Source organism: Podarcis vaucheri, assembly GCF_965113315.1.
Source record: "Podarcis vaucheri genome assembly, chromosome: 13".
NCBI lineage: Eukaryota > Metazoa > Chordata > Lepidosauria > Squamata > Lacertidae > Podarcis > Podarcis vaucheri.
The window spans coordinates 5,147,342-5,168,933 of record NC_138751.1 but is presented as its reverse complement, the minus strand read 5'-3'; the positions used below and the strand labels follow the sequence as shown (position 1 = coordinate 5,168,933).

Here is a 21,592-nt window from a genome sequence, read left to right as displayed (position 1 = left end):
CTGCCCGCTCCTTGTTGGGACCGCTGAGCCAGAGTCTCGCGAGGGAGCAGGCTGGGCACTTCCTGCAAAAAAACAAACCTGACCCAACTTATCCAGCGATATTCCCTCCAGGGCTGAGCCAAAAACAAAACCGCAGCCCCAGTGAACCTGCCCTGCCTTCTGCTGAAGCGGCTTAGTCACCAAAGTGTCAAAACTCTCTTTCAAAACGGGGGAAACCCAGAGAGGAGGTTGAAGGGGAAAGTTGGAACCGGGCAGGCGAGAGAGTGAGAGACAGGCTGGCATTCCGGTCTCACCTCTGTGACGCAAAAGTTGCTTCACAGCTGAGAGCAACCCTTCGTATGTCCTTTTAGCGTGCACTGATGATGAATTGCGCTCCTGGTGCTATCAGGGCAGTTGCACGTTTTCAAGACATCCTGCGCTTGCAAGAGTTTGGGGGCAGACGTACTGCTTCATTTCCACTATTTTTTTATTATACATTTTTATTTTTTAACATATTAATTCCAACATTCATACAAAGTAACTTCTCATCTTATACAATATTTTTAGACTTCCGTCAACACCTCTGATGATTTTCCGTTCTTTTATCACTTGTTGTGCATTTCTTAATTTCCTATTGCCTTTAATTACCATTAACGAATAATTCTCCGCATTGCCTTTCTTGCAATATTTCAAATAATTCACCTTACAAAACTTCTTGCAAACCTACTAGCGTAATCTGCTCACCACAGTTGCTTTTCAAATAGCGTACTGCTTCATTTCCAATCAGTGCATGCCCCATAATTTCCTCCTGAGACCCAGTAACTCCTCACACCGCCCATGTCCCTCAAGAAGTCAGCACCGCGGCTGCACTGCAGAAGAACCCGAAAAGCACAATGAATGTGTGCATGGTTCAGTATGATTTCGCCACGAATGCACAGTTGTTGCATCAATGTCATGTTGCAGAACACACAGCAGCAGCAGCAGCCAAGGCAAGCCCTCAGTTCATCTGTAAAATGGGAACAAGCCAGGCTGCAGAAGAATGGCGCATTAAAAAGGCATTAACAGGGATGCTCTCGTAAATGACATAATGGCCGTTAACTGGGGAGAGTCTGCAGAAATGGTGCGTCGAGGACTGCGTATCAGCCTTGGCAGAGATAAAGGCCCCAGTGTGTCGAGACAATGGACATTCAGAAGGGTCTACTCCAGCCAGCACAAGGGGGCCCTTCAGAGACGCCCACGAGGGCTGGGGGGATCCCTTTCCGGAGGGTGGAGCAGCTGGAGACGGTGCCAAGGTCTCTTCGGCAACCCGGGCTGCGGATCGAGCCCACACCCCGTGCTCCCCCCTTCCTGCCACCCCCCCAGAATGCACCCCACTACAGTAGCCTTTTAAATACATGATTAAACTGAAACAACAGCTTCCTCTGTTATTTCCTCTCTGTCAAATTTCAGACTGTAAGCTCCTTCGGGGCAGGGACTTTTCCCTCTCGCCCTCTGCAAAACGCCCTATTTGCACCATCTGAGTAAATTCCAAAGAACAAATCAGCAGCAAGCTGGGATTCAACTCTGGCTGGATCTTCTCAGAATCCAAACTTTTTGCTCCCATGTCAGCCCTGAGGACATGTGGAGCAACAAAGCGGTGTACCTCTGACCGCATGCAGAATGCACTGCTCTCCACAGGCGGGGCTTTAGCCCCGAATTCCACCAGATTGCTGCACCCCTTCCAGGGAACCCAGAAACAGGACCCAGGCCTCGTTCCAGGTGTTCACTACTGCTCATTCCTGCATTTATATCCCACCTTTCCTCCAAGAGAGCCAGTGTGGTGTAGTGGTTAAGAGCGGTCGTCTCGTAATCTGGGGAACCGGGTTCGATTCTCCGCTCCTCCACCTGCAGTTGCTGGGTGACCTTGGGCCAGTCACACTTCTCTGAAGTCTCTCAGCCCCACTCACCTCACAGAGTGTTTGTAGTGGGGGAGGAAGGGAAAGGAGAATGTTAGCCGCTTTGAGACTCCTTTGGGTAGTGATAAAGCGGAATATCAAATCTAAACTCTTCTTCTTCTTCAAGATGCTCAACGCAGTGTGCATCATTCTCTCACTTCCACTTCACCCCCACCAACAACCCTGTGAGGTAGGTTAGGCTGAAAGACTGTGGCTGGGTGCAAGGTGGCCCAGTGAGCTTCAAGTGAGAATTTGAACCCCGGTTTCCCAGGTCCTGGCCCGACACTGTTAAACTCCGCACCATGCTGGCTCCTAAACTTAATAAAGAACGGGCATCCGTTGAGACATTGCGACCAAATACTCCAGGCACAAGCGGAAAACCACTTTATTTTTACTCCAATCCAAACAGTTCACGACAAACCGCCACGTTCCACCTGTCTCTGTATTCGCAACCACCAAAGCGAGCGGTAGTACACGTGTAAGCATGCGCACAAAAAGTGGGAAATAAGTACGGCAACCAGTTAAGAATCAAGCAACTGGCGGCATTTTTTTAAAAAAATTGATGAACACTCTTGCCCTGCTTTCCTCACCTAGCAAATCAGCTCCCTCCCTGCGGCGGGAATTTTAATCTTGCTCACAGCATGCCATTCGTTCCCAGCGTGATCACTGGGGTTTCATGCGCTTCAATGCGCAACGTTTCGCCGTTTGCCGTACGGAAGGGTAGGCTCCCCATCTCCCGCTCCCCATTCATTTGGAAATGCCCTTTCCCACAAAAAATAAAACAAAAAAAACGCCCGCTTTGGGGCCTGCGAGGCCTGAGGAGAGTTCCCACGAGTCCTTCAACACCCACATGCAAACATCCTTGGGACACCCAGATTTTAAAAAAATGCTTCCAGGACAGTTCTATTTTCATTCTGTGTCAGATGAATGGCGGGGGGGGGGTGGCCTTCTGGCAATGTACAATTATGCTGGGGGCGGGGGGGGGGAGAGAAGCAGCAGAGCTAAGAGGTTGGGGATTTGGCCTCGCTGGGAATCTGAGAGCGCGAAACCAGCCCCACGTGTGCTTCCACTGCGCAGCAGCTGATGTCCTGCCCTGATGATGCAAGAGAGCGCAATCCGCAGCGCCTGATGATGTAACGCCACCCTGGTGGGGCGCGGGCAGCTGGGGCCGCTGGCGCAGGGGGACCCTTGCGGGTATTTTTGGCCCACAACGAGCACCCCCTGGGAAAGGGGAGGAGCCCGGAATCAGGCTTTGCTTTATTTTATTTTATCTCTTTTTGCCGAGCGAAGTTTGGGCTGCGTTTTGCAAATGCAGCAGGCAACACATTCTACACCAGCCCAAACTGGCCCAAAAAGGAGATTTTAATTTTTTTTTTGCCTACCTCAGGACCTGACACGATAACTGTTCTCTACTAGGGGGGACATAACATATACGGGTTGGATCGGGCTAGCGGCCCACTTTTAGTCCAGCTTTCCGGCCTCACGGCACATTTGCGATTTCCCAGCGCGCTGCCTCCGACAGAGGAGGGAAAGCGCAGAGGTAAGGGCAGGAGGAGCTGGCAAGACGGGGCAGACAACTGCAGCCATGCGCCACCTTCTGCCTTCTCCACGCGCACAGATGCTCCCTTCGGGCACCTCCGCCTCGAGGACCTCTATGCAGGGGTGGTTTTTCTCGTTTCTGTGCATTCCCCCCCCCCCAGCCAAGGACAGCCTCCGGGCTCCTTATTTCTCCCTCTCTGCACCCTGGAACAAGATCTGCACTAGCAGAGATATAAGTATAGGTAATTCTCTTCCTGCCAGCTCATGTCAGCCGCCACAGTCGCTCACTAAAAAATAATAAAAATAATGAATACAAACCCAAGCCCAAGCTACTTTGAGGGTCTTCTCTCAACATGGGTGACCTGGCTCTCTCAGCCTAACCCAGGGTTGTTGTGCGGGATTAACTGTAGGCCAGCCATTTATGTCACCCTGAGGTCCTCCTTAACGGGGGGAATTGTGCGGTATAAATGCAGCAAGTAAATAAATACTGGAAGGGTTTTGTGACAGGAAAATGGGACTCAAGGGTTGAGGTTCCCCGCCCCCAATTCCGCAGCCCTAAAGCTTCACTGGGGCTTTGCCCCCATTCCTCTCTGCACATGGATGCACACATGCACAGAGGAGACTTCACTAACCTGGGGCCGCCCCCACCAGATGTTTTGGACTACAACTCCCATCAGCCCCTGGGGCTGATGGGAGTTGTAGTCCAAAGCATTAGTTGGCCACGCCTGTGATACAACAGGAGCAGGGTTGTAAGCTATGCTCTGGCTAACATGCACCGAAACTTTACACACTGTCACAGACCCTTGTTCTTTCCCCAAAGCAAGGCAAAAAACAACAGCCAATTTATTTCAACCTAAATCCCAGTTTGGGGGCTCCCCCCTTCTATTATTAATGCAAGGCCGCAACTTCACCATGCATTTAAAGCCGTTGTCGTGCCAGTCCAGTCCCAAAGAATCCTGGGAAATCTTGTATTGGTTCAGAGTGGCAAGTCATTCAGGGACCCCTATTCCTCTCCCAGGATTTCAGTCCTCAGTGGTCTAACAGTCCCTAGAAACACTGGGGGGGAATAGGCATCTCCCGGCGACTCTCCCCACCCTTAGCAAACTACAGTTCCCAGGAGTTGTTGAATGGAGGGGAAGCCGTGGCTATAGAAAGCTGTGTTTTTAAAAAGCCCCACGTTGGGCAAAAAGTTTCCTGCCTTGCAGGGGGTTGGACTAGATGACCCTTGGGTCCCTTTCAACCCGACAATTCTGTAATCCTATAATATTCTGTAACCCTACAATTCTGTAATCCTATAATATTGCTTTATTTTTTAAAAAAAGATATTTATTAAAAGTTTTTAAGATATGACAAGAAAAAAGAAAAATAAACATACAAAATAAAAAACCGTTAAAAATACACATTAATTTTCAATAACATAACTTCCATACACTTATTTCCTCGGACCTCCTCATACCTCCCTTCTTTGTATTCCAGTTCGATTTGTTAGTTCAGCAAATCCTTACCATTAAACTTTTACCCATTTATAAAATATAAATATTGCTTTAAATCTACAGTGGTACCTCGGGTTAAGTACTTAATTCGTTCCGGAGGTCCGTTCTTAACCTGAAACTGTTCTTAACCTGAAGCACCACTTTAGCTAATGGGGCCTCCCGCTGCCACACGCCGCACGATTTCTGTTCTCATCCTGAAGCAAAGTTCTTAACCCGAGGTACGATTTCTGGGTTATTGTTTTTTTACTCCAAGGCCCCTGCGGAGAGTCCAGGCCCTGCCTCAGAGTCTGAAATACATATCATATACATCTCTGTGTAGGAGAGAGGGCAGGATCCCGCAAGTCCCTAGCCCTGAGTAACCAGCGACCAGCTACAGCCAACACACTTTCTTTCCTCACAAGGAGACCTTGTGTGAAATTTCCACGCCTTCCCTTGCACGGAAGTGGTTTTCCAAACAGGGGGGAGGGAAAGAAAAGCATAAGGAAACACCAGATGTATATAATATATTATCAACACAGGTGTAAACACGCACACACAAAATCCAATGAATAAAAGAAATTTGGGGTTTCAATTCTAAACAGCAACGACTTCAGCTAAATTTCTGCCTCCCAGAAAAAAGCAAAAAAAAAAAAGGGGGGTTCAGTAGAAAGTGGGTGTATGTTCAACCTCCTGACACCCCAATTCCCTGGAATCAGACCCCCCCCCAATCTTAATTCCCCACCAGAGAAAACAAGCAGGGGGGAAACAGCAGGCTGATATAATAGTAAAAAATGAGGGGGGGAGTTTAAACTGTTTTATGGGGGCCTATCATTTTTGGGTGGGGTGGGGAGTCCTAATCTCTGGGGCCGAGGGAGGTCAGAGGGCTTTAAACATATATTTTTTAACGGGGATATCTGGAGATTCCTATGCAGTGAGGCTCTACGAAGGAGTATTTTAGGGGAGAGTTTTTCCACTAAGGTTTTTTTTGGGGGGGTCTCATATGTGAAACACTTTGAGGTAGGGGTTACAATCAAGCAGTATATACATTTTATGAAATAAGTGGCGTGGGGGGGGGGAGAAGGGGAGCATGGGCTGGGATTTGGTGTGGGGAGGGGTTAGCCAAAAGCCCACACCCCAAATTGTCCTTTTTAAAACAAGGACTGAGGGAAGGGGGCAGGTGCAGGGTGGGGGCTGTTCATTAAAACCCCCCAGAGGCACAATTGTGGGGGCGGCATAGGGCTTGGCCCAGATCACAGGCACACTTCCAGGCCCCCACAAACTTTTTTTTTCCGCCCCGATTTTTTCTCTCTGCTCGGGATTCCAATCCTGGGAAAAATAACGCCAGGAAGTGGGAAGGACCCACGAGGTTCGTTCTGGCTCCCAGGCATCTCCTCTGGCCGAAACCTCAAATATTCCACTCCCAGGGAACCCAGGAGTTCTGGCGTTTGTCTCTATAAAATCTCTTTCCCCCCCCCCTCCGCTTTGGTGTTCAGGAGGACGGAAGCACCCGAACCTATCCATCACCCCAAAACCTTCCCTCCAAAATCTCATTTCGGCAAGCCCCCATAAATCCCTTTTCCTGGAGCTGGGCAAAGATAGAACCCAGGTGTCCGGGCTCCCAGCAGCCCTTGCTGCTTTGAGCCAACCCACAAGGAGAGACCATGTGACACGGTTTCGGGGAAAGTGAGAGTGTGAGGCAGGCCGGGCAATGGGGGAAGAGGTGGAGAGGTCCCCATTCGTACCCAGGGAGGGCATCGTCGTCCCCCACCTAGGACCCCCACCCCCAAAGCCAATGCCCTCGGACAACACATCTGGATGGACACACACAATGACCCCTGGGCACAAAAGTGTGGCCAGGGCGACCGGCCGACCCCAGCAGGGCCGCCACACCAGCCAGCTCCCCCTAAAAACCAGAGGCCAGTGCCAAACGTTCCCAAGTCGGGGTTTTCTCAGCCGGAGAAGATTGCCCAACTCTGAGACGGAGCCAGAGCTTTCCTTTATTTCTCGCTCAAATGCACCTAAAACGAAAAGCATTTCTTCTAGGAAGTACACACACAATCACACACACACACCTGCCCAATTCAGCACAGTGAAGAGGCAGCAAACATCAAAAGATATATATTTACAGGGGGCAAAAAATCAGCACTGTGTGGCCTCACCTGGGCTCCCTTTCTGCGCTAGGAGAAGGCTGCCGCCTTGCTTGACTCGTTTGTCAGCCAGTAGGTGCCACCCTCATCACAGCGCACCTGTCCTGCTTCACCTGGGCACTCTTAAAGGGCCAGGCGCACGCTTAAGCACCTGGTGCTGCAGGTAAGCATTGGAACACGCTCCCCTTTCACATTATTCCTAGCACCCCCAACCCACACCAATGCGTAGCTCTGCACAGCTGTCTTCCTCCTCCACCACACCACCCCAGCCCAAAAGAGGGAGCGTCCAGCTGCGAGCGCTCAGTGGCAGCCGGAAGACACTCTGCACGCTCTCAAAGGCACTCTTTCTCTTGCCATGCTATCAGCTCCTCGGATCGCCACTATCCTCAATTCAACTTTCTGTCTCCCCGCCCCCCATAAAAAAGAAAGCCCCCCCCCAGCGAACCGAGTCTTGTATGGACTTTGTTTCAAAACTCTTAACCTTGGAACACACTCCCCCCCCCACAAAAAACCCCATTAAGGGCAAGGGGGCTGGAGTTTGCAAGTCATATCCCAACCCCCTAGAACGTCTATCACAAACTGACTGCAGCCCCACACACTCAACTAAAGTCACAGTTGCTGGATCCAACCTCCTCACCACCACTGACTATTCTCAAAACTTTCCGCACTTGATCTTTCCCCCACTTTCAAGAAAAATGAATCCATCGAGGGTGTCCGCCCCCCCCCTTGACAAACACCTCTGTGCCTCCCTTGGCACCCCCAAAACGCACATTCCAGTCAAACCCCCAAACAGGAGGGCGCCCCCATATGATTTGCGGCCTTTCCCACCCCACAGATCGCAACTCAATCCTGACTTCCCCCGGCAGTTGGGAACACACTTGTCTCAAATCAGTTCCACTCGCAGCCCCCTCTGAATATTCACAGGCGGAAGGGGGGGGGTCTCTCTGCCTGTTATAGAGACACAACAACCCCCTCACACTTGCTTCGGAAACAAGAAAGCCACACAAGAGCCCAGCAATTCTGGGGCCTTGCCCCACAGAAAACGGAAAAGTGTTGCTTTTCAAACTGGCACAGGGGGTCAGATCCTGCCCAGTCTGGAGGAACCAGGATCTGGGCGCAGCGGAGACCGTGGGGTGGGGGTTGGGGAGAGTTTGTGCAAAGTTGCACAGTTAAAAGGCAGGCCACGCCAGCTGTGCCTGAGCTCCCCAACCCGCAAGCCTGTTCCCAGCAGCTCCAAGAGCCCGGGGTATTCTCTCTGCTCTCCCCCAAAGACATCTCTGCGCCAACACCCCAAAAAGGGACCCATTAAGAGACCGGACGTCCTCACATCAGGGTCTGGGCCTCTGACTCCCAACCGCAATTCGGCCCAAGCCGTAAAAAAACAGGCAAGATCAGCAACATAACAGCCAAGCTGATCTCCACACTCGCCGGAAGGGGATTTTGGGTGTCCCGACCTCCAAGAAAGTGGGCACCCCCCAAAAAAATACAAAGTCCTACTTCCATGCCGCAATGTGTGCAGGTCAACAGAGGCGCCCTGAGCGGAGGTTCGTCACCCCACCAAGCCGGGGCACCCCCACCCCCCAATTTGCTCCAGCTGCAGAAACCGCCGGAGGGACTTTGGGGGTTCTGTTGTACCTCCTCTACCACCACATCGCCTCGGGGCCCAGCAGGTTGTTGCCACGGGCTCCTTTCTGATCTACCGATCGGGCAGGGGTGGCACGGCCAGGCCACAGAAGCTGCGTTCAGGGTGAAGCCGCGACCCAGCGAAACTCCATCGCGTTCCTGCCCCGGCTGTGGCGTGGGTCCGTCCTCCGGTTCGGCCAGAAGGGTCTGGCCAACTCCAGTCCATTTGCGCCCTACTCCGCCAAGGGAGGCCGGCTCTGTAGGCTACCCATCCGGAGCTGGGCAAGTCCCGGGGTGCGCACGGGTGCTGCTGCGGGAAGCTCTCTCCAAAAGTGTGCCGTCCGTCTGTCTGTCTGCCGAACCCTGGTCTGACGCCTGTTCCTTTAAAGGTGGCATGCAAGGTGAGCCCAGGAGTCGGCCAGGCCTGTGGCAGACTGGGCTCCCCCCCCCCCCACCCTGTCGTCCTCCTCCACCAGTCTTCCCTTCCCTTCCTCCTCGCTTGTCTTCTCTCTTCCAGGCAAGATAACAAAGCCAGCAGTAGCAGCCAGGAAAAGACCTTACACACAGCGCAGCTCCCCTCCAACCAGACACACACACACACACACACACAGGCTGCAACAGCCCCCCCAGCACACTCACTCACACACACACACAACCAGCGCACACACGTTTACAGCGAGATCCCCGAAAACTGGCAGAAGGAGGGGAGAAAAGAGAGGGAGGGAGGGGAGGGGGAACCAGACACAAGACAGCAAATGGGGGGTTTGGGGGTGCGGATCCAACATTACCTGCAGGAAGGGGACTGTTAAGGTTGCGAGGGTGGGGAGGGAGGAGGGCTTTGTCCCTCGGGATCTCCCCTCGCCCGGCCAGGAGGAAGGATGGAAAAACCAAAAAATAAAAAATAAAACCCAAAAAATTGAAGAAGAAGAAAATGTACAATATTGGCGAATTTTCCCCCAAAAAACACCCCCCCAAAAAAAATCAGCACCGCACGGGGGAGAGGAAGGGGTGAAAAAAAAATCGAAATTGGGGGGTGGGAGGGGAGGAGAGGGGAGAAAAGAAAAGAAAAGAAAAAATGGCCAATCTTGCTTCTTTGGGGAGCAGACTTTAGTGCCAACTGGGATCAATCCACAGGGTTTCGGGCGCTCAGAGCTCTCTGTACTAAAACTCCCGTGCACACTCGATGGCTGGGCTTTGCTTGCCTCGGCTCGCTCCAGCGCCCCCCCCTCCCCTCCCTCGGTCTCTACTCAAACAAAGAAATGAGGGTTGTGTTCATTGCCCAACCCCCTCGCAGGCCCCCCTCCCTTCTCCGAGCCCAGACATCCCTCCGCCTCCGCCTCCTCCTGCCGCCCCCCTCCCTTTCCGGCAAAAAGGCCGCCTCACTTCCATGTTCCCAGCCTCGCTCACATGCTCCCATGCGCCGGAGAGGCCGCTGGTGGAAGCGCACCGGGAGCGCCAGGGAAGGAAGGAAGGAAGCGAGCGAGCGAGCGGAGAGGAGAGGCGCGCAAGAGCCAAGAAGGCAGGGCGCCGGGGGTGGATTTTCGCAAGCAGCGAATTGTTGTTGTGGTTATTCTTATTATTCCTGGAGGGGGGAAAGGGTGGGGTGGTGGGGGGAAAGGCGGGCAGGTGCGCGGAGCGGGATGCAGGGCGCAAACGGCTCGGGAAGGTGGAGAGTGCGTCAAGGAACCCGACGGCGATTTGGAGAGGGGCGCAGCGCAGGAGGGCGCACGGGCGGCTGGGCGCACGGAGGCCGCCGCAGGAGAGGAGCGGGCGGGCACGGAGGGGGGGGTGATGGAGGATTTAGGCACGTAGGGAAATTGGCCGGGGTTTGCGCCTTTCCAAGCGGGTCTCCAGCCGGCGGGTGGGCGCGCAAGGTGGACGGACCGGAGTGGCCGCGAACAGCAGCCACGCGCTCTGCGCCCCCGCTGGGTTACCTGCGCGTTGATGGCGCGGACGGGAGAGTCTGGCGCCTGGCGGCACAAGCCTCACGGCTGCAAGGTGAACTTTCAGGTGGGGTGGGTGGGGTCCCCTAGCTTTCAACATCTCCCCTTTACTCTCGGAAATGCCCGTCCCGAAATCTCCGACTTTCCAAACATCCCTTTTGAAACGCACAACCGTTTATCCGCCAACCCTTAACTTCATTTTGCCCTCCTCTTGGTCTTCCTCCAGACCTTGGACACAGCAGGCAGGTATCAGCATCCCGGCCAGGGCAAATTTCCCAGCACTACCACCCCCCCCCACGGAACATAAATTCAGAATTTCAGACGCTAGCAGCAGGATGGAGGCTTGCTACAATCTGTGACTTGCATAATCTGTTCTGCTTGCAATATCTGGCAATCTGGCGCGTACTATGCGCTCTCCTCGTGCTGGCAACGTCAAGGGCACATGGAAGGGGTTTCCAGCATGGGGCGGGTTGTGGGGGGAGAAAAAGTAAGTGGGATCCAATGAGCTGCCCCTCTCTTTCCTGAGTTGCCGCCTCCAGAATCTGGCAGGAACCCCATGTGTTTCGATGGCCGGTTGGCTGGTAGGGACACTATGCCTCTGGGCATGCACAGAAAGGCACTTTCCTCATTGTCACCACAACCACAACCAAACATCTGCACAAGTTTGGACCCCACCTTCCCACATCCCAGCACCTATTTACCAAGCGACAAGAGTTTAATACAACGTGCAGGTTGCGATTTGGCGCTTCTCCACATGTGCAAAGTGTGGTTTAGCGCTTCTGCGCATGCGCGAAACCCAGAAGCAACCCATTCTGGTACTCCCAGGTTTCGGCGGGTCCGTAGCCCGAAAAAACGCAACCTGAAACGTCTGTAACCTGAGGTATGACTGTACAAAGAAAGTGCCACGATTCACAGCGAGAACCTCAGAGCAACCTTATCATAGAATTGTAGGCTTGGAAGGGACACCGAGGGTCATCTAGTCGGACCTACTGCAACACAGGAATCTTTTTGCTCGATACGGGACTCGAACCCACAACCCTAAGATTAAGAGTCTCACGCTGTACCGGTTGAGCTTTTCAGAATCCCTCAGTTCTGTCCTGGGATGCAGAAACCGGGGGAGAAAGAGAGCCCCGCACAACTTTTCCGTACCACCAAAAATCCCACAGAGCACATTTCACCATCCTGAAAACACAGATGGGAGGCAGATGTCTACACTAAGACACACACACGGCAACCGCCTCTGAACCAGTGCAGGGGGAGGAGGACGGTCCAGGTTGGAAGACCGTGTGCAAGAGAGACGCTGAGGACACACACACTCTCTGGCTGCAGGAAAACACAGCACTTGACCTGCAGTCAAGATCGCGTAGCCATGTGCAAACTCAAAAGCGGCCAAGTGGATTCTGAGCGGTGTGCTGCCATGCCTCCACTGTTCGAGAAGCCTGTGGGCATGTGCATAAGCCAAACAGCACCTCAAAGCATCCAGGAACATGTGCACCGGGGAAACACGGGTGCAGCAATCAAGAAGGCCAGAAGAGCCTGGTTGGTTGTCAGATCAGGCCAGAGAGGGCCCCATCCAGGCCAGCCTTCTATTCTCAAAGCAGCCGACCAGATGCCTCCATAGGAAACCTGCAAGCAGGACCCGAGCGTGAGAGACTCTCCTCACCATGGTGGAAATTCTGCCAGGTCTGTGTGCCACTGCCCAGGTCACACATTTCCATTTGCTCGGGACATGTGTCTCAAAGCCGCCTTTAAATGGGGCGTCCCCAGAAAGCAGTGGGCACACAGGGAAGCAAAGAGGAAGCATGTCTTGTTGCTTTGGTTTCAATGTTTGTGTTTTTACCTTGTATTTTTATCTTGTGAATTGCCCTGAGTTCTTCAGGAAGGGCGGTATAGAAACCTAATAAATCATCACCATCATCTCAGCGTCCTTATAGAATCATGGAACTTGTTGTGTTGCAAAGACCCTGAGGGGTCATTTATTCCAAGCCCCTGCAATGCAGGAATCGCAACGGATCTCAGCCTATACTGTGGGTGACCATATGCATTTAATAATAATAATAATAATAATAATAATTTATTATTTATACCCCGCCCATCTGGCTGAGTTTCCCCAGCCACTCCGGGCAGCTTCCAATCGAGTGTTAAAAACAATACAGCATTAAATATTAAAAACTTCCCTAAACAGGGCTGCCTTCAGATGTCTTTTAAAGAGAAGATAGCTGCTTATTTCCTTCACATCTGAAGGGAAGGCGTTCCACAGGGCGGGTGCCACCACCGAGAAGGCCCTCTGCCTGGTTCCCTGTAACCTCACTTCTTGCAATGAGGGAACCGCCAGAAGGCCCTCGGCGCTGGATCTCAGTGCTGGGCTCAAAGATGTGGGTGGAGACGCTCCTTCAGGTATACAGGGCCTTTGAGGCCGTTTATTGATTTTTTAAGGCTAGCTTCCTCACCCTGCTGCCCGCCCCCTCCAGGAAGACACCCCTCAACCCAGCAGGAATCAAAGTTTTGCTGCCCCACCATCCCAGGAAAAGGGTGAGGGGTCTCTGCGAGGATTTTTCCGACTGCCAGAAACCACAGCAGGGGAGAGGGCTTTTGCGCTTGGATCCTGCTGGGGGGTTTCCCACAAAGGGCACCCGGGCGGCCGCTGTGAGAACTGGATGGGGCCATTGGCCTGATCCAGCCGGCTTTCCTCACGTTCTTAAGTTCCCCCACTCCACAGCAAACAGGCTTGACAGCTGCGGAGCAAGATTCCTGGGTCCCAACCACAGAGGCTGGGGGGCAGAGGGGGAGGGTAGCGGGGCCTAGTGGGTGGGGACAAGCCTTTGTGGGCGACTCGGGGAAGGGAGTCTTGTTGGGAGGGTGCTGAGCGTGCCCCTTGTGTAAGAAGGCCCGTCTTCCCCGGACGGAGATGAACACAGCCTCTGCCCCCCCCTTTTTGCAATTGAGCAAGACAGGTCCCAGGGGGAACCCAGAGAATATTTATAGCTCCAGCGTGAATGGAGAGCGGAGCAAATGGGGGGGGGGTCCTCCTGCGTTACCCGGCAACTGCCGGAGGGCACGTGTGGAGGCAGCGTAATCTCCAGCGACCTTTCACCCCGACCTCTGACCTCGCAGCACAAGGGAGAGAGAGAACAGCTGCACCAGAGGCTTCTGGGTGGAGCGAAAACCCCACCGCCACCTTTCCTCTGTTGCCTTCCTGCACCCCCAATCTACACATACACACACCAGACAGGACACCCCTACTCAAATTTCTGCAGTGCTCCCCCCGCCCGGCACAATTCCAGACCGCCGTGCACCAAAAAACGCCCAAACCCCCGTTTTGCAAAACGGCACGTCTGCTTCTATTTCCAAACCAGAGAGAGCTGCAATTCTTGCTTCTCTGGGGGTGTGTGGGTAAGATGGGGGCTTGCTTTTTAAGGCTTTGCATTGGTGCCGTTCCCTTGCACCTCACTTTGGGCTTTTCCCCCACCCTAGGGACACTGAAAAGAAGGGGGCAAAGGTGGATCTCCCCCCCCCACACACACCCAGCTCTTTTGGTCCACGTTTGTAATATGGCTCACAAATTCAACCCACTCCAGAAGTGACCTCAGGCCAGGGGGCCAGGCACAGAGGATTGACAGAGGTCACTGTGGCCTTGCGTTGCAGGGGCTGGCTCCAGATTTGCAAACTATCCTGGCTCCATGCGCGCGCGCACACACACAGAGCAAATAAATGTGCTTTTTCAAGACCATGTGGGGAGGCGAGGGGGCCGGGAGGTTAGGAAAGGTGTTGAGAAACTAGGAAATTAAAAACTGGAGCAGTAGAACCTTGACCCAGATACCCAGATTTCCTCTCTTTGCAGCGGATGTTTCTTTTTATCCCTCCCTCCCTCCTTCCCACCCCCTCCCCACAGCGTGATCCACAAAGCTGCCACAACCACCCCCTCATCTCCCCCCCCCCCATTGAGAACAGAGACAGAGACAGTTCAGCTGAGGACAAGTTAAGAGCAGCAGCCGTTATATAAGCTTACTTGTAAAGGCAAGGTGGGGAGAAAGAGGGGAGGGAGGAAAGGTGTTTAGCTCTCTCCCAGCGAGGGCTTGCACCTGGTGACTCATGCCCTCCCGAGGCCCTGGTCTCCCTCCCCGAGGACCCAGGCATCCGGGGACCCAGCACCCTGAGTCTCCGGCCACAAGCTACTTAGCAGAGACCCTCGCATGGATTCCTGAGCCATCAAGCTTGCCCACCAACTCGAATTATATTTTCCCATTCCTGCACCTCTCCAAAGCCCCCTTTCCCCTGTAATTACCGGGGTGGGGGGGGAGAGATGCCAAAAGCTCCCTCCCATGGCTTGAAGGCAGAGAGACCCGAGGAAGCCCCCCCCCCAAATTACGTGCAGCAGAGCAGAAGTGTGCAAGGCTGTCACACGAAGCGGGGGGGGGGGCGCTCCACCCCTCCACAGCTGTGCCACTGTGAGCTGACCCCCTGGCAGCCTGCCATGTTGGCAATGGGCAGCCAATCAGGGCAGGGGGGGGGACCCAACTCTGGCAGCCAATGGGAGCGCTTCCAGGAGCAGAACAGGTTCAAAAACTGGGTTTTCCCTGCACGCATTGCCTCTCTGAGACTCCCCACCCCTCAAATTCTCTCTCGAAAACTGCCAAAAAAATTATTTGCAGCTTCTGCAGAGAGGCATTGCCGGGAATCTTTCGGCAACAGCAGAGAGGGTTTTCAAGAGGTTTCCCTGTAATGGGCTCAGTCCTCCAGGTCTGTGAAATGGGAGCAAGAAAAGTGGGGGGGGGTAATTGTGAAGGAGGGAAGAAGATACCGCCACCCACCCCTCGGATCGCAGGGAAACCGTACAGCTAGGCAAATAAGAATTGCACTTGCTGTATTCGGGGAGATTGGCAGGGGCTGCTGGTTCCAAGGGGTCAGAGGTCTTGGGGGTGGGGGCTGACAGGACCGGTGAGGGACCCCTGCCCTGCAAAAAAGGGGGGTTGTTAGCTTTGGTGCACAGCCCAGTGAGCCAGTCCACCTTTGCTTATAGAACACACTTTGAGGGTTGGCGCGACTCCCAGAATCCTTTGCTCTGCTTAAGTTTCTGTGGCGCGTATACACCTGCCGTTTCACTCCCCGTCCCAATTTTCCAGAAAACTCACAACTAAGCCAGGAAACCTGTGTTTTTTTCCAGGCCCTGGAATTTCACCTCTGGTAGCAATTAGTCTGAGCTTTGGAAAGGAGGCAATGGGAAAAATAAATATTTAGACCCCTTTCATTTCAGAATTTCAGGCTTCTGCCAAGCTGGCACTACAGAGATGGGCGACAGACCTGGAAAACAGAGGCAATGCTTAGATCCAAAAGCTGGCCTCAGTTTTCTCCACCTGTGAAATGGGAATACTTGTGCCGTGCCGCAGAAAGTAGGGCAGAAAGTTCCCATTGCTGGTGCTTCGTGGAACAGAAATTCAGGGCTGCACTTGCTAGACCAACTCAGAGTAGGCCTATTGGAGTGAGTGGAGCAAAGTCTTGCTCATTGGAATCAACTAGCATGGGACACAGGCTTCAGCACGGAAGATCCACCCAAACCTGCCCCCTAACCACAAAGGGGCCCAGCGGAAGCCAAAGGATAACTCGCCAACCCTATAAATATACCAGCGGCATTTTTAGGGTGGGCATGTGGTGAGGGGGCGGGAGGAGGAAGCATGCCCCCCAACCTCCCCTTCTGGGGGGGGCAGATCCGAAATTCAAAAAGTGTGGCAAACTATGTTTCCTGTCTTTGCCGCTGCACATAGCTATCAGCTGTCAAACACACCAACCCAACGAACGTACACCGCCCGAAACTTTTATCTGTAGATAGATGACCAGAGGCAACACAGAAGAACAGTCAACACAGCACTCAAGGCAACTGTTGCTCTAAGGCGCTGCGCTGCGGCAGTAGAATACCCCAAACCAAAGCAGGCTCTCACCAGGTAAGAGGGTGAGACCTTGCCAACAGGAACGTGGGAGGGAAAGCAAGCACTGAGCCCCTCTGAACAAAGAAGAAGAAGAAATGAGATGTTTTTCTATGCCCTCTCTCCAAAATTGTATGCAGGGGGGAAATAATGGTTTTGTTTTGTTTGCTTTTGAAGGGCCGCAAAATCAGCAAAATGTGTGGGTAGTGTGCCTTTCTCAGAGATGGGAGGGATAGCTCTGCAGAGCATATCTGGAAAGGAATTAGAAGCCTGCTTGTTGTTGTTGTTTTAATTGTCGTTCTTTTACAGAAAACCTATTGGGTGTCCAGGGAAGGCGTCTTCGCCCAACGTAGGGACGGCATTCGAACCCAGACCCTGCAGTGCACCGCTTCAGAAGGAAATCACTACAAGCACCTAACTCTGGGGGATTGGGGTAGTTCAGTCGGTAGAACCCGAGACTCTGGATCTCAGGGCTGTGGGTTCGAGCCCCACATCGGGCGAAACGGTCCTGTGGTTGCAGCGGGTTGGACTAGATGACCCTGGAGGTCCCGCCCAAGGCGGCGGTTCTATGAAACAACACGCAGATGCACACTCGGAAGAGAGAGAGAAAGCCAGGGGCGAACGACCGCAAGTGAAAACGGCTGGTAGTTCAGGAGACCAACCCCCTGCCCGCAAAGGGATTTGAGGGGGGAAGCAGGTTGCCTTGATGTTGAGGAAACAGATGGGCCACCTGAAATGAGAGATGTTTCTCAAAACCACCACCCAGAGGAGAGGAACCACCTGCAGGTGTGTCTGCGTGAAACACAGCCACACGCCCCTCTCTGGGCTCCCCTCGCTCCCCAAACGCATCTCAGCCGCCCCTGCCATCACAAGGGAGGCAGCTACTCTGGATTAATTAACCCAGAGTGCAAAAGGTTCAGACTTTCCGATGTGGGAGGGACCCCTCAAGGTCATCCAGCCCAACCCCAGGAATCACAGCCCAAGGATCCCCCACAGATGGCCGTCCAACCTCTGCTGAGGAACCTCAAAGGAAGAAGAGTCCACCGTCTTTTGACTGAGTCCGTCCTGCACCGCTCTGACCCTCAAAAAGCTATTCCCAATGTGTAGTTGGAATCCCCAAGCTGCTGGTTCGAGTCCTACCCTCCGCAGCAGGAGAAAACACGCTTGCTCCATCGTCCTTTAGATCAAGGATCAGAAACATTTTCATCAGGGGGCTGGTCAAAACTTGGGGGGGGGACAACTATATTTTGAAAAATATAAATACCCTGCAAGCTGGTCCCACAGCTGCCTCCGGACCTGGAGGAGGAACGCACTCTGCACGTGCTCAGGAGCGCGTCTCAGCGCTGCCTGCTCACCGGCGTTGTTGATGAGCGGCAGCCGCTCCATCGGCCCATCCCCACAGAGCTCCCAGGCAGCGCGCACCACGCACTGCGGCCCACCGTCTGAGGCCAGGTCAGCGGGTAGGCCGCGCCTGCCAGCACGGCCTCCGAGCGCGCCGCCAGCAGCAGCACCGAGCCAGAGCTCCGGCTGAAGCCCCTCGAGATGCCCGCCACGATGCCCATGACGCGGCCCAGACTCACTGCCCGCCCACCCGCCGGCCTCTCCGTCCATGGTCGCGCTGGGTTGACCTCAGCACACGGGCAGCAAGATTTCGGATTGGCTGCAGGAACTTCCTGGTTGGCCGCATTTGACCCCTGTGCCGTAGTTTTCCGACCCCTGCTTTAGATATCTATCCTATCTCCTCTCAGTCTCCTCTTTTCCAGGCTAAACATATCCAGCTCCTTCAACCGTTCCTCATCAGGCCTCGTTTCCGGACCCTTCACCATCTTGGCTGCACATCTTCCAGCTTGTCAACATCCTTCTTAAATTGTGGTAGCCAGCGTGGCACTCATTCTCCACACGTGGTTGGACTTCCCGGCTGGCTCGAGCGTCACTGTGGTGTAGCGGTTAGAGCACAGGACTCAGGCTTGGGAAAGTCCAGGGTTCAAATCCCCAGTCGGTCACACAAATCTCACTGGGTGTGAACTTGCAGGCCGGTCACTGCTCATTCTTAGCCTAAACTTACCTCACAGGGTTGCCATGAGCTCTTTGGAGGAAAGGCAGCGACATTGTCTTTTACAGGGACGCGGGTGGCGCTGTGGGTTAAACCACAGAGCCTAGGGCTTGCCGATCAGAAGGTTGGCGGTTCGAATCCCCGCGACGGGGTGAGCTCCCGTTGCTCGGTCCCAGCTCCTGCCAACCTAGCAATTCAAAGTGCAAGTAGATAAATAGGTACCACTCCGGCGGGAAGGTCAACGGCGTTTCCATGCGCTGCTCTGGTTCTCCAGAAGTGGCTTAGTCCTGCTGGCCACATGACCCGGAAGCTGTACACTGCCTCCCTCGGCCAGTAAAGCGAGATGAGCGCCGCAACCCCAGAGTCGGTCACGACTGAACCTAATGGTCAGGGGTCCCTTTACCCTTTACCTTTTTACCTCACAGGGTTGTCGTGAGCTCTTTGGAGGAAAGGCAGTGACATTGTCTTTTACAGGGTTTCTAATCCACTTTTGCAATAATGTCCAACGGAGAGTTAATATAAATATAAGTTGTTAGAAATCACTTGAGCCAGTTTACAATGGGAAGAATTGGTTGAACCCTAAGTCACGCACATAGAAGACACCCAGTGGTTAGAGAATGGGAAGGCAAACTAAGGCCTGGGCCGGACTTAGAAGACGATTGGGCCAGATCCGGCCCGCGGACGGTCCAGGAATCAGCGTGTTTTTACATGAGTAGAATGTGTCCTTTTATTTAAAATGCATCTCTGGGTTATTTGTGGGGCATAGGAATTGGTTCATATTTTTTCCCAAAATACAGTCTGACCCCCCCCCCACAAGATCTGAGGGACAGTGGACCGGCCCCCTGCTGAAAAAGTTTGCTGACCCCTGGCTTAGAGCAATGGGAGAGACCACGGTTAAATGCCCCACTCAAGTCGTGACCTTGGGCCAAGCCGCTGCCTCTCTCAGCCCTTCCTACCTCACAGGGTAGTTGTGGGGATTAAATGAGGAGGGTGGGGGAAAGAGCCCCTTCTTGGAGAAAAATGGGGGCTACTTATGCAGCAGACAAATACAGGGATACCTTGGTTTACAACCATAATCCGTTCCGGAGGTCCGGTTGTAAATCAAAACAGGTTGTAACCCAAGGTGCGCTTTCACCAATGGGGCCTCAAAAAAAAAAGGGGGGTGTTGTACAGGGGTACCTCAGGTTAAATACTTAATTTGTTCTGGAGGTCCTTCCTTAACCTGAAACTGTTCTTAACCTGAAGCACCACTTTAGCTAATGGGGCCTCCTGCTACCGCCGTGCGATTTCTGTTCTCATCCTGAAGCAAAGTTCTTAACCCGAGGTACTATTTCTGGGTTAGCGGAGTCTGTAACCTGAAGCGTAGGCAACCTGAAGTGTATGTAACCTGAGGTACCACTGTAATCCAAAAAGAGAGACACGCACTTCTGGGTTTGATGTGGTTGTAAACCAAAACTGTTGTAGTCCAAAATGGCTGCAAACCAAGGTACCACTGTAGATAAATCGCAGGTGTCGAAGGTCGGGGATAAAGAGGATAGCTCAGTCAGTAGAGAACAAGATCGTGGGTTCGAGCCCCACGTTGGGAAAAATATTTCCGCATTTGCAGGGGGTTGGGCTAGATGACCCTGGGGTCCCTCCCCACTCTACCATTTGATGGCTTTATGAAAAGCCATGCAAGGAAGGTACCTAGTACTTTAATTTGACGCAAGCTGTTTATTACCAAGTCATTCTTATTTTATCGTGGCTTATTTGCATTGTTCTAGGGACGCGGGTGGTGCTTTGGGTTAAACCACAGAGCCTAGGGCTTGCCGATCAGAAGGTCGGCGGTTCGAATCCCTGTGACGGGGTGAGCTCCCGTTGCTCAGTCCCTGCTCCTGCCAACCTAGCAGTTCGAAAGCACGTCAAAGTGCAAGTAGATAAATAGGTACCACTCCGGCGGGAAGGTAAATGGCGTTTCCGTGCGCTGCTCTGGTTTGCCAGAGGTGGCTTAGTCCTGCTGGCCACATGACCCGGAAGCTGTACGCCGGCTCCCTCGGCCAGTGAAGCGAGATGAGTGCCGCAACCCCAGAGTCGTTTGCAACTGGACTTAACGGTCAGGGGTCCCTTTACCGTTTACTTATGTAAGGAAGGTGCCCAATGCGCCTCTGTGGGGTGGGGGGAGGGCTGCCACCCTCCCAACCTCAGGGGTGGCAAATTAGCAAGAACACACACACAAATCACACACACACACACACACACACGTGTTGACTGTGAAACCCTGCAGCCTTTCAGATATTTGGATGGGGGTGTTCTTCTTTTGTTTTGTTTCTGTTCCTTGTTTTTATTATGCATTTTGTGTTTTCATCTTTTCTTTTAAAAGTGCCGACCGCCCCAAGATCGACAAAACGAAGGGCGGCGTACAAATTTAATCAATAAAATAATGAAAATATTTGGATCGCTCAAGTGGCCTGGCCTGGGAAGCTCTAGGGAGAGACATCCCTCAGCCGCTGCTGCCAGCCAGTGCAGCCAAGCTAGGCTCGATGGGGCCCTGGTGGACTGACACGGCAGGAGGCAGCTTCCCATGTTCCCATGCGCCCCGCACAGGAACTGCAGGCTGGCGTGCAAAGAGTTAACCCGGACCATGCGCTCGGCGCATGTTTGCCATGCGCACACATTGCAGCTCCCCTCCCCCTCCCCGGCCATGCGGGCTAGCGTGTGCAGGCGTGTTCCATGCGTGAGGGAGCGTGTCCGGGCGTGCCCTGTGGGATGTGTGCGCACACACGTGCAATCTCCTGGCAGCTGTTCCAGGCCTGCCCTCCCCATCGCCCCGGCAACCAGGCCCCGCTGCAGAGCCGCCATTGGCCCCCGCGCCCGGTGATGTCAGCATCCCTGAAAAGTTAATAGGGCGGCTGGGGATGAGGGCAAACATTCCTGCCGCTGTTCCCATAGCAACAGGGCAAGCACCCCAGCTCAGCGGCCATGTGTGTGCGGGTGCGCGGGGG

At 53.6% G+C, this 21,592-nt stretch overlaps 1 protein-coding gene across 5 annotated transcripts in view; it reads right to left on the bottom strand.

The window, feature by feature from the left end:
- The window catches only part of KDM6B (lysine demethylase 6B), a 97,905-nt gene that overhangs the window by 63,049 nt on the left and 13,264 nt on the right, over nt 1-21,592 (bottom strand). For 2 of the 5 annotated variants that reach the window (XM_082197473.1, XM_082197479.1), the window contains exon 1: nt 9,483-9,934. The exons of 1 other annotated variant lie outside the window; for it this stretch is intronic. The gene's annotated coding sequence lies outside the window, so the exon portion shown is untranslated. Of the gene's footprint in view, nt 1-7,083; nt 7,172-8,706; nt 9,309-9,482; nt 9,935-21,592 lie in introns of those variants that run through there. 2 more of the 5 variants (XM_082197475.1, XM_082197476.1) reach the window with 2 other exon arrangements.